The sequence below is a fragment of the Eptatretus burgeri genome, chromosome 3 (assembly GCF_056783735.1).
Source record: "Eptatretus burgeri isolate ZD-2024b chromosome 3, Ebu_testis_v1, whole genome shotgun sequence".
Lineage (NCBI taxonomy): Eukaryota > Metazoa > Chordata > Myxini > Myxiniformes > Myxinidae > Eptatretus > Eptatretus burgeri.
The window spans coordinates 108,188,327-108,205,643 of NC_140963.1; the positions used below are offsets into that span (position 1 = coordinate 108,188,327).

At 43.2% G+C, this 17,317-nt stretch overlaps 1 protein-coding gene across 1 annotated transcript in view; it reads left to right on the forward strand.

The window, feature by feature from the left end:
* The first annotated feature begins 4,828 nt into the window (after positions 1-4,828).
* The window catches only part of LOC147030661 (uncharacterized), a 131,899-nt gene continuing 119,410 nt past the window's right edge, over positions 4,829-17,317 (forward strand). The window contains exon 1 of the mRNA XM_085874909.1: positions 4,829-4,947. The gene's annotated coding sequence lies outside the window, so the exon portion shown is untranslated. The remainder of the gene's footprint in view (positions 4,948-17,317) is intronic.

Sequence of the window (17,317 nt, forward strand, 5' to 3'; positions counted from 1 at the left end):
TCCCGCCCCTCTTGTCTCATGTCCCCCATGATGTGCATTGTGTGTTAGCTCTCACACGAGCCTTGACAAGGTATACAAAAAAACAACAAAAAAATCATCTTCCATCTGCTTGGGAAGTCAGCATCATATCTGCTGCTTGTATATCTTTACTGCTTATCGATAGTGTGAGCAAAAATCACTTCCACTTCACTGCGAAGCTCAGTGTTGGAAGGTTTGGTTTGAACCTCCGCTTAAAATGAGTGAAATGAAATATTTTGAAAATTTCAAATTATTGTCACACAGATTTCAACATCACCGTGAACAGAGCACAAGAGATTCCTGAAATTGCACTTGCTTTGAAGGAGGAATGATGCAATAATATGCAGGATCTGAGGCAAGTTCAATAGGTTTGTTGTTTTTACACCCCCCTCCTATCTACCAACATGGTATTTATAAAAGTGCCGTTTTATATTGGGAATAACAAGCCATTAATTAGATATCTGCAAGGGTAAGCCTCCCGGAGAAAGCTTACCCTTGGCGATCACCCACAATCCAATTATGGCCATATTGTTTTTTCTGATCTGCACATGACCCTGATCTTCAACATTTTGGGATCGAGTTTAAATTCAGAAAATGTGTCACCATTTACAATGTTATTTGAGTTATGATTAAAAATGAAAGAACTCCATTTAGGGCCACACGTTGACTGCGACAGGAGAGAAAGTCTGCGAGCCATGAGCCATAAAAAGTTATGATTTTTGTTAACTAGGAGGTCACAATCTGAAAAAAGTGGGTCAAGGACACCAATAAAATAAGTGCACAGCTCTTTAGTGCAGGTCCACTATTAGTATTGCGATGCAAAAACATCTTGGAAGGCCAAGCGGTCTTGAGCAAAAATTGAGCAGTGACAAAAAACACGTTTTGTTTTTCAGACCACCATTTGACCTTGATCTTTAACTCAGAAGGGTATGATTTAAACTACGTGTAAATGCGTCTTGCTCTCGACCATCCAGAGATGGTAATTTTGTTCTGATCGGAAGTGAAAAACAAATTCTACAAATTTCAGAAAATTAATTGAAATACAAAACGAGAACATCTTGCTTGGATAAGTATCCACCCACCTTATAATAGCAATTATAAATTATCTCAGGTGCAACCAATCGCCTTCAAAATCACACACCACGTTAATTGGCCTCCACCTGTTATAAACGGCAGTGATTGTGATTATTTCAGAATAAAATCAGCTGTTCCTGTAGGTTTCCTCTGCTGGGTTGTGCATTTCGCAGCAAAGACTTAACCATGAGCACCAAGGAGCTTTCAAAATACCTCTGGGATAAAGTTGTGGAAAGGCACAGATCAGGGGATGGGTATAAAAAATGTTTCAAAGCCCTTGAATATCCCTTGGAGCACAGTCAAGACAATCATTAAGAAATGGAAGGCTTATGGTACCACCAAGACCCTGCCTCAATCAGGCTGTCCCTCCAAACTGGATGACCAAGCAAGGAGGAGACTGATAAGAGAGGCCACCAAGAGGGCAATGGCAACTTTGAAAGAGCTACATGCATTTATGGCAAAAGACTGGTCACTGTTTCCAAGTGACAACAATATCCCAAGCACTCCACAAGTCTGGCCTGTATGGTGGGGGGTGGTAATAAGGAAGCCATTACTCAAAAAAGCCCACCTTGAGTCCCGCTTAAAGGGATGCAAAAATCCACTCTGGAGATTCTGAAGCCATGTATCAAAAAGTTTTGTGGTATGACAAAGCCAATATGGAACGTTTTGGCCTTCATGAAAAACGTTACATTTGGCACAAACCCAACACAACACATCACCCAAAGAACACCATCCCTACCATGAAGCATTGTGGTGGCAGCATCATGTTATTGGGATGTTTTTCATCAGCAGGGACTGATGCACTTGTCAAAACAGAAAGGAAAATGGATGGAGCAAAATGCAAAAAAATCCGAGAGGAAAACCTGCTGCCCTCTGCAAGAAAGCCTGAAATTGGGAGGGAAGTTCACCTTTCAGCATGACAATGACCTGAAGCACACAGCCAAAGCTACACTGGAGTGGCTAAGGAACAAAAAGATAAATGTCCTTGAGTGGCCCAGTCAGAGCCTCGACCTAAATCCAATCGAAAATCTGTGGCATGACTTGAAGATTGTTGTCCATCAACACTCCCCACACAACTTGACTGAGCTTGAACAGTCTTGTACAGAAGAATGGGCAAATATTACCCAATCAAGGTGTGCAAAGTTGGTGGAGACCTATCCCAACAGACTCACAGCTGTAATCGCTGTCAACGGTGCTTCCACCAAGTATTAACCTCAGGAGGGTGGACACTTATTCAACCAAGATATACTAGTTTTGTATTTTTAATTAATTTTCTGAAATTTCTTGAATCTGTTTTTCACTTGGAAGTTGTGGGTTACGATATGTAAATAACGGTAGAAAAAGTATGTTTTAATGAAATTTAATTCCAGGTGATAAAGCAACAAAAGGTGAAAAATTTGAAAGGGGTTGTAGACTTTATAAAGGCACTGTGAATACAAGAGAAAAACAAGTGTTTCTCGAGTTTCTGGAAACAGCACTAAAAGCCTCTGTTATAACACTGCATAACTTCTTTATCTGAGAACCTACAATGTCCTTGGAGTGGTTATATGAATGGCATTTTGTTTTTATTTAGCAAAATTAACTTTTTTTATATCAGGGTTGGGGATCACACTCAACAACAGACAATAGCTATATCTATATCTCTTACAACAAATCTCCCCAAAAAACAATCCAAACTGGTCTAAATACCCAGAGCATTACCTTTTATTAATGCACACCCTCACCGTGTCTCTCTGCATGGAGTTCACTCCCTGACATCTCAAGCCAACCCATCTATCTTGTTCTGTGATAAACGCGTATAAGTTCAGTCCCTTAAACTCCTGGGCCTCACCAGTGCCACCTCCTCATCCCTCACCAAGCCAAGGAATTGTTGTGGGCAGATCACATCTCAAAGTTGGCTGCAAAAGTAGGCACAGACATTCTATTCTGCACTGTGCAAATTCCTTCCTCAGTTCTGCAGAACTTCTCACACTTATTTTCACCATAATGGAGTGTTTCTCTTCTTTGGGGGTTGGCACACCTGTATCTGACTCAACTTTCTCTCGCTTTCCTGAATGCTGCAGATCGCAAAAGCGCTGAGAATCATTGACATCACCCATAAATATTTTGAACTGAACATGATGTTTGAACCCTGGGTTCAAGTCCCACCTGTGCTGCATGGGGTTCTCCATTCTCTTCTAATATCCTTATAATTCACATTAAAGTGCACTGATTGATGTCCACTCATGTCTTTGTCCTCCATGTGATTGATGTGCAGGCTATTCAATGAACTTATCTATCTATAATTCCAGCAATCTGTGTGTGTGTGTGTGTGTGTGTGTGTGTGTGTGTGTGTGTGTGTGTGTGTGTGTGTGTGTGTGTGTGTGTGTGTGTGTGTGTGTGTGTGTGCGCGTCTGTGACCGCTGTTTCTCGACAACCACTGGTCCGATCGAATTGAAACTTGCCAGGTATATTGCTGGGGACCTGAGTATGTGCCTTTTCAAGGTTTGATATTAATCGGACAAGTACTTCCCAAGTTATGGCCATTTATTTACCAACCAATGAAAGGTCACGTTGCTGCGTAGGCGTGGCCGATGGGGAAGAGATCCTCAGCGCCGCGTTCCCCATTACGGGTTACAACGTACGGATTTCTGGATAGTGATGACTTAGTGTATTCTAATAATTTCTCGATTTCTTATGTGCATTTATAGATAAACACAATGCCCCAATCCAGTCGTTGTTTACGAGAGCGAAGGAACGGCCTGTGTCGTTGTTTGAAATATTCTTTTTTTTTTCTTTTCTCTCTTCTCTTCTCTTTGTGTTTTTCCTTGAGATGACATTGCGAAAAGGCAAAATACGTTGGCGCTAATTGAATAATTGACTATTAAAACTAAATTGTGAATAATCGTAACTGCGATATGTGAACTTCCGGGAACTTCCGGGCCACGCACGTATGGGCACGCGAGAGCGAAGGAACTTTCTGTGTGGTTGTTGTTTCTGGCTCGCGGTTTGAAAGTTTTTTTTTTTTTTTTTTGGTTTGCACGTACGGCCACACACTTATGGCCACGCACGTATGGGCACGCACATATGGGCACGCGAGAGCGAAGGAACGGCCTGTGTGGTTGTTGTTTCTGGCTCGCGATTTGAAAGTTTTTTTTTTTTTTTTGCACATACAGCCACGCACGTACGGGCACACACGTACGGACACATACGTACGGGCACGTACTAGTATAATGAAAGAGGTAAAATAATAAATTCTAAATGGGCTGTTGAAGAGGTCCAACCACTTTATCACCATAGACCGATCGTTACTTTCATTATTCTAACGGTCTTGCTCTTCTTGCCCTTTTAGCCCCCACTGCTTCACAGTCATACTTGGATGACTGTTCATCCACCGACACTGGCTTTCACATTCACGGTTTTCCATTCTGCATCAATCCACTGCTGGCCTTCCAAAAAGAGGATTCTTGCTCACCTGGAATTCTTTCTCTCTTTGTTTTCCCACTTCTAATCACGTTCGGTGCCTCAAGGTTTCAGCACATCTTGTTCAGCACATCAGCACGGCTGAAGGCGTGGGCGGAGCCACCATCACCTCAGATCCGACTCCGCCCCAGAGGGGTGGGAGTTGCCCCGCCTACCGTGGGCCTGTCCAATGAGGGACGTCCAGCGGATCGCGCAATAGGACCGTCCAATCAGGAGGCGAGGGGTGAGAAAAGAAACCCCTCCCACCTCAAGGGAAAAAAATAAGACGAGAGGACGACAGACAGGAGTCTTGTTGGCGATTGCGGCGCGGTTTGTCCTCGTGGGTGAGCGGTCTGCAGTCTTGGTGCTGACAACGCCAAGGTCGTGGGTTCGAGTCCCACCGTGATGGTTCAGGTCGGTGTGACCGCACGAGGCGGGACAGGTACCCCGGCCCGGCTCTACCGACCAAAGACCAACGGGGTCCAGTTTCTTTTGGGTGTGTGTGTCTGTCCGTGGGCCCCGTCTGGAAGTAGAATCATTAAGTGCCTTGTTCGTTGTACATTACATTCTTCTATTCGTGATAACTCTGTTCTTTTTGTGATTCCCCTCCCCGATAACACTGGTTTACAAAACAAAAAAAAAAACATTCTGAGGCAAACATGTGAATAGGTGTTTCTGACTAATCTTGATATGCTGAATTCAAATTTCTAAACAGTTTTGCTCTATCACCTCGAGTTTTTTTTGCTTTCACATATCCCATTTTTGTTATTATAATGCATATATTTATAATATAATGTGTTTATTTCATATATTCAAATGGCATATTTCAGAATGAAACTGGAGGGGGGCACTCGGGAGAGTGCAAAACCTCCACCGCCAATACTGCTGGGTCACTCAAGTGAACCTTATATCTTATTCACTAAATATGGTCAACAGTGCTGACAGTTATAGTTCTTGTCTCCAACATTTTTTTTGGGGGGGTGGGGGGGTTGGAAATCACTTAAAACATGTAGAAATGCAAAAAAAAGAAATCTAAATTTTGTTGAAAAAAAAGTTGCAAAAAATTTTTTCTCTATTTTTTTTTTTGGGGGGGGGGGGGGAGAGGTTGGAAATCACTTAAAACATGTGGAAATGCAAAAAAGAAATTTTTTTCTCTACATTTTTTTGGGGGGGGTAACAAATTTTTTTTGGGGGGGGGGTTGGAAATCACTTAAAACATGTAGAAATGCAAAAAAAAATTTCTCTAACAATTTTCTTTTGGGGGGGGTGGGGGGGGGACCAAGTCCAAAATCGAATGGCATGATTCCTGGACCATACCTAACCCCCCCACCAAGTTTCGTCGAAATCCGTCGAGGAGTTTTTCCGTAATACTGTTCACAAACAAACAAACAGAAAGGGGTGAAAACAGTAACCTCCGATCTTCGATGGCAGAGGTTAACAAAACATAGACACAGAACACTGACAGAACTAAATATTACTATACTTGGATATCAGCATATATCCACATCATAGTACGACAGACGGTCAGAAGTGAGTTTTTTTTTTTTTGGAGGATCTGGTGTACTTTGCCTTCGGGGTGTCGCGCAGGAGCATCCAGCAGTAGTCTCCCATCATGCTAGAGTTCCACTTGCCTTGGAAGTTGCTCTCCATCTTAGTAATATATTGGTGGAACCTTTCCCCATGTTCATCACTTACTGCTCCGAGGTTCGGGGGGAAGAAGTTGAGGTGGGAGTGGAGTGAATTGAGTGAATCTCAAGTGAATCTTGAGAGACATTCAGCACCCCATATTCTGATAAGCCTGCAACAACTTCTCGACACGCATTTGGTAATCTAGTGCCCGTGTGTTACCAAGGAAGCCATACAACTCCCCAAGCAAGACCAATATACACGTGGAGAAGTCCCAGGTGCCAGACTCAAGATAACAGCCATATGTAAAGCGTCTTCTGAGATCATGAATGATTTACTCAGCAAAAGGCCTAATCCAGAATAGGCAATAAGTCCAAAGAGACATCTGTGTAAGCCGTATTAAAACCGCAGAATGAAGAACTCATCTACCTCATGAAGGTTCGTGTCAGTCTGCACTAGAGGACAGGAAGAACGATGGATGAAATCAACGGATCAAATCCATCATCAAAACCTACTAGCCAAATGAGAGACTTAAGAAAGACATATTTACAGGGAAGTTTTCCAAGAATCTCATGACTTTCAGGAACTTCCTGCTTTAAAACTGGGAAGTGCTTCTGCTGAGAAAATACAATTGTGAATCAAAAGAAGAAAGAATCTGATTGAGATGACAGGAATTTTCCTTCTTTTTTTTCCCCCTAACTTGTCACCCTGATTCCCTAAAAGTATTTTTGGTGATTTGAATATGAATAATAAAGTGTGGGAAAAAAGTTGTAAAGTGCAACTACAGCTTGGTTAAATCGAAATGCATCCTCATTAGCTTTGTGATCTATAAGTAACATGTAGGATTGATGGCTCGGCTTTTCCTATCGTTATCTTGATCTTGCACATTCCCATGGAAGGGGCATTTGGCAGCTGCAGTCTCTGGAGTGCATATCTAATACACACTTTCTAGGTTCATGTGTACACCAGCGAACTGGACCCATGGATAGTTCCTGATGGTAAACGTTGGATGCCTTTTGGTCGACTCCAGAAATCCTGGAACAATGCCTCCAACGACACTGCCAATATGATGGCCAATCAATACCACACCTTTCATGGCCAGATTACACGGTATTTGGCTTGGCCAGGAAACAAGTCTCACTTATCTGGTCCATCACGTGACCTCTTTCGTGAAATACCCCCTCTCCTCCCCCCCCCATATCCCTCTCTGACAATTTCCAATGCATTTGCAATGAGGCCAGACATTAACACAACATGCCATCTGTGTGAGCAAATGGACAGTTGTCTGGGTCTGCAAGCTCTTTCGGTTGGGTAACCCGACTTACCGTTGCTTGCACACATTTCCATTGAGATGCTGCAGCCTATTTTGCACAACCTTCATGCTGTCACTGCCAACCTCAAATCTCGCACCTCAATCGGACGGTGACGGTGACGATATATATATATATATATATATATATATATATATATATATATATATATATATATATATATATATATATATATATATATATATATATATATATATATATATATATATATATATATATATATATATATATATATATATATATATATATATATATATATATGTCTCTGTCTCTGTCTCTGTCTCTGTCTCTGTCTCTCTCCTCTCTCTCTCTCTCTCTCTCTCTCTCTCTCTCTCTCTCTCTCTCTCTCTCTCTCTCTCTCTCTCTCTCTCTCTCTCTCTCTCTCTCTCTCTCTCTCTCTCTCTCTCTCTCTCTCTCTCTCTCTCTCTCTCTCTCTCTCTCTCTCTGTCTCTGTCTCTGTCTCTGTCTCTGTCTCTCTCCTCTCTCTCTCTCTCTCTCTCTCTCTCTCTCTCTCTCCACGCTGCATTGGGCCAAAAGGCCAAAATTTTAATTTTCTCTTGACTTTTTCTGCTCATGCTTTGGTCACTTCCCAGATCACCACAGAGCTTTGCTGTTCTTCATTTGCTGAGCTGCATTCAGCAATTACATTTGGTGAGGAATTATATTCTGTAAAGTAACAAGCGTGCAACGATAAAAGTGAGCATCACATATTATAAAATTGCAGGTAAAATTATTGTGGTTCTGTTGGCCTACTTGTTACAAAGCAAAGGATTTAGGGTTAGACCAACACTTCGAAGAGACCATGAGTCATTTGTAATTTGGCTATTCTGCCAATAAGAGGGCAACCCACATTATATTTTTGACAAAAGATTTCATTTTAAGAGCTTGTGGCTTTTTGTCGATGTTTCATAAAGTTGTGGTTTTGACATCAGAGAAGAGGGAGTTGGTGATGAAGGTGGGAGAGAGGTTTTATTGGTTTCATTCCCTCCCCCGTTCTTCTCCGATGACAATTATGGGGTAAAATAAAAAAATAGTGATGAGCAAGTTGAACGTCGACCCTCTCCCCTCCCCTTCACAATAAATTGACGGTCACCATCTCCCTCACTCCCTCTCCTCTGCCAGCCCACCCTATATTTTTTTTGTACACATTGTCAAAGCTCGTATGAGAGCTAACACACAACGCACAGCAAGGGGGGCATGAGACAACAGGGGTGTGGGAAGGACAAAAGGGTGGGGAACAAAGACATGAGGAGATCTGTGGAAGGGAGAGGGATTGGTGGGGGGGACACGGGGTACACGAGATGGACAGTACAGGGACTTTCAGGAAGGAAATCATGTAATTTGAAGTAGGTGGGTTTGGGGTGGATTAACGGGGGTAGAAAAGATCAAGGATTTGGATAGGGGACGATAAGAGGTGGTGGTGAACAGCTGTTCTGAAGGCCTGGAGGGAAGAATGGGATTGAATAGAGTGAGGGAATTTATTCAAAAGGTGTGAAAAAAGAGGAATGAAAGAGTGAAGGTGAGCAGTGATTCGTGATTTTGGTAGTTTTACCAGAAAGGGGTTGTTGGCAGACCTTGAGCACTCTGCGGAAATATGGTGGGGACAAATCGCAGACAGAGCAGCCGGGAGGGGGGCGGAGACCAGAGAGGAGACAGTAGAAGACAGACAGACCACCAACCTGCCTGCAGTGAGAGTGAGAGGCCCAAAGACTCAGCCTCATCGCGGGAGATGCCATTGATCCTAAATGCCTTGGTTTCCACTGCGTGAAGCCGAGAAAGGTAAACACAAGCTTGTTCCAAGCTTTATGGAAGGAACTGAGATTAACCCTCAGTTGGGTTTGCTTTCCATGAGGAAAAGGCAAGTTGTTTCAGGACAACTACCTCGCCACAAGCTTCAGTGAACCATGAGCAGGAGGAAGGGTAGGACAACTGAAGACGAGAGGGGATAAATCTGTGCATGAGGGAGAGCAAGTTTCTTTGAAAGAATTCCCAGGATGAGTTGATGTTGGAGAAAGTCGTGATGGGAGACCAGTCTGGAAGTTTGATGGCTGCTTGGAGACCCTGCCAGTCGGCTTGAGTGAGATGCCAGACTCGACGGCATTGAGGTGGATCTCTGATAACAGCCAGAGAGATGTCCACTTTGACAAGGATGTGGTCAGAATAACCAATTGGAATGAAGAACAGCAGATATTTCAGGGAAATTTGTCAAAATCAGATCCAGAAGAGATAGAGTACCATTGGTTGAGATCTGGATAGGGAAGTTGACCGATTGAGTCGCAGAAAGATTTTGCTGAGGTACCATGACAGGTGAGAGAGTTACCCACACCCAGCCAACTGGCATGATGACAATTGAAGTCACCATATATGAGGAAGAGAGAGTTCAGATGAGAAGATTAGAAGTTGGTTCATGTTTTCGGATAGTGAGGTGTAAATGGGGTCATCACTGTTTGGTCTACAGTACAGCACACGTCATATAAACATGAGGTGGGAGTGGAGGAGAAGCCGTAGCCAGAGGTATTCCTGGGGGTGTGGGGGAGTGAGGGCAGTGCATGGAGAGTGAGGAATAGAGTCTTTGATGAAGGTAGCAACTCCTCCACCAGGATGAGGCTCAGGTCTGTCATACCGGAGGAGGGAGTTGTTAGGGAGAGATACTTGGGAGTCAGACACGTCTTGGGGGAGGAAAGTTTCTGTTTGGCAGATTATGTCTGGTTTGTCAGTGGCAACCTGCATGGAAATATCTGGAAGGTTTGAACGAAGGCCCCGGATATTTGAGGTCTACACTGTTAATGAAGAGGGAGGGGAGGAGGCTTTGGGTGCAGGTTGTGGGAGGGGAGGGCGAGGGTAGGACAAGGGAGGAGGGGGGAATGTAAGAAGAGTTGTTGAAAAAGTGTGGGGGATTGCAGAATAGCTATAGGGGGCTGGATGAGAAGTGGAAAATCCTCTGTGGTACTGGGGGAGAGTGGTGGGCAGGGGAGGAACAGAAGGCAGTTGAGGATTTGAGGAGGTGGAGTGATGAGATGGAGGTGAGAGGGCAGGGGAAGGAGGCAGCTTTGTGGATGTGAGGGGGGGAAACTTTGATAAGGGTGAGGGAGGGAGGGGTGAATGGTGGGAGAAGGGTGAGTGGGGAGAGTTGAAGGAGAAATGTGAGGGGTAGTTTTTCAGAAAGGTGAGAGGGAGGCTTGGAGGGAGAAGAGTGTGATGGTTGCTTTGAGAGGGAGGGATGAGAGGAGTGAGTTGGCACTGAAGTTGGAAAAAAAGAATGGTTGATGGAAACTGAACACTCATAGCAAACTGGGTTTTTATTTTTATTTTTGAGGTCAGAGATGCGACTAAAGACATTTCTTAATAGATGCAACAAAGGCAAATTGAGGGAATAGAGAGAAGAAACGTTATAACAGTTGGATTTTTTTTTGGCAAGGTATGAAGGAAAGGTCGAATTGAGAGCAGTCATGGAAATAGAAGAAGAGTAGTTCATTATGAGAATGAGAACCACACGTGTGAAAGAGTTAGATGAAGCATTATACGAGATCGTTTTTACTATTATTATTATTATTTTTTTTTTTTTTTGAGAGAGTTTTCATCAGATTAGGTCATGGAAGGGTTGTAGAAAAAAATCGTGAAGTGAATGGTGAAATTGGATCGGTAATCGCATGGGGTGGAAACAGATTGTGTGGTTACGGGAGGTGTGTCATCAAAAGTGAATTTATTTATTTATTTCAAACAAAGGATTGCATAACATTCGGAAAAGGGAAGGTTGAAGTGAAATCGTGGTGGTGTATGGTGAATTTGGAATTCTAAATGCAGCATGAAGCTGCTGGGTCGAGGAAAAGTATCAGGAATGAGGGTAGAGAGAGAGAGAGAGAGAGAGAGAGAGAGAGAGAGAGAGAGAGAGAGAGAGAGAGAGATAGAAAAAAAGAGAGAGAAAGAGAGAGAGAGAGATATATATAGAGAGATGTAGAGAGATAGATATGGTTCCAGGAAGTGTAGAGATAGAAAGGATACAAGGAATAGATCAGGACGCAACATAATAAAAGGAACAGCAGAAAGAGAGAGGGGAAATACCAACAGCAGGGCTGAGTGTAAAAATAGATGGAGACGACCAAACAAGGGATACAGGTAACGATTAACGAGGAGCAAATCTCTAATGTGTGTGTGTGTGTGTGTGTGTGTGTGTGTGTGTGTGTGTGTGTGTGTGTGTGTGTGTGTGTGTGTGTGTGTGTGTGTGTGTGTGTGTGTGTGTGTGTGTGTGTGTGTGTGTGTGTGTGTGTGTGTGTGTGTGTGTGTGTCAGTCAGTGTGTGTCCTCCATAACTCCAAAACACATGAAACCTCGCGGCCCCAAACTTTGTATGCACACGAAGAGATCTCCAAATCAGTGCAGAAATGAAAATTGGATGCTTGGGTCAATTTAAACACGCCCTTTGAAGAGAATTAAATTTATTTCCTCCATGAAAGGCGTATCCTTGGTCAGCCGAACGTTGCCTCGCAGGGGTGTTAACCGCCATTTTGATTCGGCCAATTCAAACATGCCAATTACCTTGAAAACACGATCCACTCTCATGGACTAATTAAAGTAGTGTATATAATCGAAATATTATTTCGAATTACAGAATCTGATCTCGTGGACTTAAGAAGTGTTAATCTGTCGTGAAATCTGAAAATTTAAACAAATTAACAATTATTATCGCTCGGTGTTCAGAGTGGCCACAAAGTTACTCTGCACGCAGTTAGAATTTAGTTAGAATTTATCTGTATGCTTCCCTCCATTCTCTGCACAAATTTGAATTTTTCTCCATGTTCTTCTGGACATCTTCCAGAAACAGATCGTGTGGTTACGGGAGAACCACGTGGTTACGGGAGGTGTGTCATCATGGAGACAGAGGGTTGGAGGTCATAAATGCAGCTCCTGGCAGCTGTTTTGAGGTCTTCAACTGTCAAGAATCAGCTATCCTGGAACAAGATGGTGCACCAGCACATTATGCTCTCGCATTTAGAGAATATCTCGATGACTAGTTCATGGACGATGGATTGGATATGGATCTGAGATATTGTGGCCTCCTCAAAGTCTGGACTTAACAACATGTGACAACTCGCTTTGGGGCATTGTGAAAGAGGAAACTTCTCATCTCCGCCTAACAAAAGTTGAAGACCTCAAAACAGCTGTCAGGGCTGCTTTTATAACCTCCAACCCTCAACATGGAAGAAGATGTCCAGAAGAACATGGAGAAAAATTCAAATAGTGCGGAGATTGGAGGGAAGCATACAGATAAATTCTAACTAAATTCTAACTGCACGCAGAGGAACTTTGTGGCCACTCTGTATTTATTGAAGCAAAGCATTAGACAATTTTTTCTACTATTCGGACAATTATATTGAGTGAATAAAACATCAGGTAATGTGCAGGAAATGGAACTTCATTGAGTGCAATGAAAAAAAATTAACCAGTGGGATCACCGGGCTCTAAAAGCTGATTTTGCAAGCTATGCCGATACAGTCCACAGGGGTCCTTTTTTCGGCCATTACGTGCATAGTTTGCTTTTTTCTCCTTTTTGTGTGATGTGCTTTCATGATAAAATATTAATATAAACATATTAATAGTTGCTGCAATATATTAATAGCCGGCAGTTGCTGCAAGCACAAAGAGGTACGTAGACAGCACACACGGACGTGGTACAAATGGGTACAAATGACTCTCCACGGGGGGGTGTGTGCATGCTTGCATGCTTGGTTACATGTGTGCAGTGCGTGGGTTTTGCACAATAAAGATAATTTATTTTCGTCAAAATGGTCTTACATAATGATGTTTTCTTTATTTAATGTGTTAAATAACAACAGGCACGAATAACTAATTAAACGTGTTCAATAAGGTGGTGTAAAAGACAGTGCATCAACGGCGGTACACTTCCAATAAACGTTTTTTTTCCCCCTTGCAGCCTTTAAAACCTCAATTTTATTTCAGTTTAATTATATCCTTGAACACTAGAACACAAATCACCTTGTTGGCACTTCCAAAAACCTCCAGTTTAGCAGTACTTGGACAAAATATTACACTATTTTACACCATCTCGATCAATAATATTTGCTGTTCTCATCCTCAGTGGTGGGGATATATCGATTTTTTTCAGACAAAATCGGGGCTCGTAAATATATATTATGCTCGGAAACGCAAAGCAAGAGCTGGAAAGACCCTTTAAATGTCCTTTTCCTCAACACTGCCTGGGGTAAGGTGTTTTATGAACTCGCCAGTTGAAGTCTTTGGTATGACTTGGCTGGGGTTTGGACGGCGAACCTCCGAGACACAGAGCGGATGCTCTAACCATTACACAACTGAGTCTGGTTTCAAAATAGCTCTCTTAGACCTTTCCACCAAACAAGTGGATGGAATCAGAAATGTTTCAGGAAAGCTCCTATCCTTTGTTGTTAATTTCTCAATTGGGATATGATATCGTTTTGACCATGCCGATTAAGACCGATGCTGGGCGAATGGACCGAACTGGCTTTTACTCCCTTAGACTGTGTCCGATTAATGGCAGTTTTGCACATGCGGGAATTGCAAGAAGCACACGAGGCTCTTAACCCTTTTAAAACCAATGGGTTTGTTTCCCGAACAAATGACGGGGTGGTGATCACAATGGTGGAGACGATGACGGGTTGAGGTGGGGAAGAAAGGGGGAACACAAAATCGATAAATCGATAATTATATACAATGACAACAAAACGTAAGGCGCAACACACCAGACTTGTTCACAGATGGGAAAAGGGAATGAGAACCATGTGGGCCTTAGCTCTTCTGGTGGTCGAGGAGGGAGTATAGTAGATCCACAGGCTCGAGAGACGAACGGGCGATGAGGCAGGTGACAAAACACCCGGGCAAGGTGATGAAGACACATGAGCAAGAACCAGGAATGACAAAGCAGGCACATGACAAATGCAGGAACACGAGAAAGGAGGGCAGGCAGACACCATGGACAGAGCGACCATTTCCCTCTACACGATCTCTCGTTTTTGGTGCAATCTCAACTATCCTCTAGGACAACTCCAGCCCTCCTGGCCCTTGTGAGCTCTCGCGAGTGGTCCCAAAACTCCACCCCCTCGGGGCAACAAAACTTAGCCCCTATGGAGGTGATCCATGGCTCTGCCCCCCTGGGAGGTGATGAAAAGCTCTACCCTTCTCAGGAGGAGATCCAAGCTCCACCCTTTTCTCTCTTCGCGTCGGCCTCACCTCGGCACCTCATCCGGTGAGATATACAAGAGCCTATACGTACGATTCCTTACCTTAAACCCTAACGATTTATTACAACATACTACTCTCCACATCCATCCATCCATCCATCCATTGGGACCATACTCTATGCAGAGCGTTGGTGCTGCCTAAGCAGTCTCCTTGGCTATTGGACACAATCCTGGACGGGTCGCCACTCCGACACAGTATACCTGCATGCTGGCACTCATTTTGCCAATTTCAGAAGGATGACAGGCAGAATCAACTCCACCTGGTATAATTCAACAGCTGAGTGGGATTTTGAACTCAGGATCCGAGGACCCCAAGCCCACCACCCTAACCATGAAGCCAACACCAGGCATACATATCAGGGGATGGGTATAAAAATGTTTCATAGGCCTTAAATAAGTATAATGGCATCCTCTCCATGTGGTGCACATTTAGAGAGACAATTATTAAGCTACATTTCCCTACTTAATCACATCGAGATGGGCTAACTACTCGAACATGGGTCATACTACTCTATATATTTCTATCTGTTATAAGGTGACCGACCTCTTTAACCACCTACAAATGTAACAATATGTTTGCCCTTTGTTTAATTCATATAATCAGTCATTTTTCCTTTGCCAGATGCTGTGGACTGGTCCAGAATTGTATAAACCTGTTTAACATCTATCAAGCTGACCAGTTTGAATGCAGAATATGGTTGAGTCTTGATCGATGTTTCAACTTGATCATGCACCATGGTGCAACACCTGACTTTGGTCCCTTAGCCTTTCCTTGTAATAATTTTTCTCTTTGCAGTTGAATTGAAAAGAACAGTTGAACTCTCCAACTAGTCTCCTTCCTCAAACTCCTGGTGATGCTTTGTGATGTCTGTCTCTGGTTTATGCCCCCCCCCCCCTCCACTCTCTTCCTCACCTAAAATTGCATTACCTCAGACTTCACTCAAGACAAGACAAAATGTCTCTACTCGGTGTTACTTGTAAGCAGCCTATTCTGCTGGGTCGCCACCTTATCTCTTCTTACCCACTGCCTTCTCGACTGTATGTCTTTCACACGCAAGAAGGTAGAGACAGTTCTGTGCAGACTAGTCTCTTCATTGGTGATTGGCCCATCTAGCATTAGTGGCCATGTTCTCAAAACCTGCTCTGCTGTTCTTGCTTCTCCTTGGTTTGCTCTCTACAGCCTGTCCTTCTTCTTTGATCACCTCCCATCTGCCTGGAAGTCACCATTCCCTTCCACAGTAAGGATGGAAAAAGAAATAATCTCAACTCCTGACCAGAAATCCTACCTCCAATGATATGCAGTCATTTAATCAATTCTCCTTGCCAAATGTGAGGCCTTCTTTTATCCCGGTCGCTCAACTATGGACATGCTGCTGCTTCTATATCAGCAATAGTCGAGGCTCTAAATTTCAACCAAAAAGTTTAAATCTCAAAACTTTCACCTCTGCATCATACGTCTCAAACCCAAATTTGCATGTTTTCTTCCATCCCCTGTCCTCATTCGCTTGAATGTTGCATCTGCCTGCTGCCCAACTTGCCCTTTGTCCGTAGGTTGCCGTTTTGCTCTCGGTCTCCTTGCTCTCACAAGAGGCCTGATTTTGTATGCAAAAAAGGTTTGCATCTACTCAGGTGAGAACTGTTGCCATTATACTTATTCATTACAACATATTTATATTATTTCCATGAAGTCATTTGAAATATAAAAATTGCCTTTGCCTTATTTCTATCACCAAAATTGATGTGAAACTACCTGGAACCCCTTTCATCTATCTCCCGTTTTCATGGCAGACACCCTGAGACCTTTGCTGCCCTCCATTCTTTTCTTTCTTTTATCCCTACAGCCTTTGTGCTCCATTATGCAATGGCATTTCCCTGTGCTCTTTGCATGTGGTCCATCTCTCTCTTTCTCTCCTTTTCTTGCCCCGTCTTTTCTTTCTCTGCCTTTCTTGCTCTCTACCAGCCCCCCCCCCCCATTCTCCCCAAGCAGTCCAGTTGTTTATACCAAAAAATACAGCAAACCATTCTTATGTACTCCATCTCTATCCACAAATCAGCCGAGAGCCCTTTCTGTGATAAAACTAAGGAAATGACAGTAATGGCTTCAAACAGTTTCGGTGTCGCCGGGAAGTTCCGATCAATCTTGTGTCTGGAATATACATGTATATGATATCATTGTGGGAGATAAAACAAAGTTTGATGTGAGTTCAGCAGAAGGAATGGTGAATTATTGGATTTGTTATGTACCCATTTGTTACGAACAAAGACAAGGAATAATTATTCGGAAAGGATGCTGAGACGGAGGCAGCTGGTGGTTCGGCAGATATTTCCGTGAATCCTACAACTGACGGATTTGGGGAGAGCACAGCTGGGACAGCAAGAGCAATGGATGTTGAGCCAGAAGAATCCCCTGGAAATGAGATTTGTTCCATGTCAGCTTTTCTGATCTCTTGATGTTTCATCTAGTTATTTGTTTGTTTACTTGCAGCTCTTAATATGGATTTCCTCTTAATGAAATCATACGTCGATGAGCATATAGGAAAAACATTGTAGGAAAGAGATGAAAAGAATACAGTCAGAAATATGATCGTTGTTCACA